We start from the raw sequence: 1,076 nt of genomic DNA, 5'->3' as shown, positions 1-1,076 counted from the left end.
TCCACATCCTATCCTCATCCTCATCATCATCCTTATCCTATGCTCGTCCTCATCCTCATCTTATCCTTATCCTCATCCTCATCCTTATCCTATCCTGATCCTCATCCTCATCCTCATCCTCATCTTCATCCTCATCCTCATCCTCATCCTCATCCCCATCGTCATCCTCATCCCCATCTTCAACCTCATCCCCATCCTCATCCTCATCCTCATTCTATCCACGCCCTCATCCTGTCCACGTCCTCATCCTCATCCTCATCCTATCCTCGTCCTCATCCTCATCATCATCCTCATCCTCAACCTATCCTCCTCCTTTTCTTCATCTTATCCTCGTCCTCATCCTCATCCTATCCTCACCCTCATCCTCATCCTATCCTCGGCCTAATCCTATCCTCATCCTCATCCTCATCGTATCCTCCTCCTAATCCTAACCTCATCCTCATCCTATCCTCCTCCTCATCCTCATCCTCTTCCTCATCCAATCCTCGTCCTCATCCTCATATTCATCCAACCCTCATGCTCATTTTCATCCTCATCCTATCCTCATCCTCATCCTCTTCGTCATCCTCATCCTCATCCTATGCTCATCCTCGTCATCGTCCTCATCCTATCCTCATCCTATCCTTATCCTCATTCTCATCCTCATCCTCATCCTATTCACGTCCTCATCCTCATCCTATCCACATCCTCACCCTCATCCTCATCATCTTCACGTCCTCATCCTCATCCTCATCCTATTCTCGTCCTCATCGTACTCTCGTCCTCATCCTATTCTCGTCCTCATCCTCATCCTATCCTCATCCTATGCTCGTCCTCCTCCTCATCCTCATCCTACCCTCATCCTAATCTTTGTCCTCATCCTCATCCTATCCTCATGCTCATCTTCATCCTCATCCTCAACCTCATCCTATCCACGTCCTCATCCTCATCTTATCCTAATCCTCATCCTCACCCTCATCCGCATCCTATCCTCGTCCTCATCCTCATCTTATCCTGATCCTCATCCTCATCCACATCCTCGTCCTCCTATCCTCGTCCTCATCGTCATCCTCATCCTCATCCTCATCCTCATCCTC

Source organism: Lupinus angustifolius, chromosome LG04 (genome assembly GCF_001865875.1).
Source record: "Lupinus angustifolius cultivar Tanjil chromosome LG04, LupAngTanjil_v1.0, whole genome shotgun sequence".
Classification (NCBI taxonomy): domain Eukaryota; kingdom Viridiplantae; phylum Streptophyta; class Magnoliopsida; order Fabales; family Fabaceae; genus Lupinus; species Lupinus angustifolius.
Note: the sequence above shows the minus strand (reverse complement) of the source record.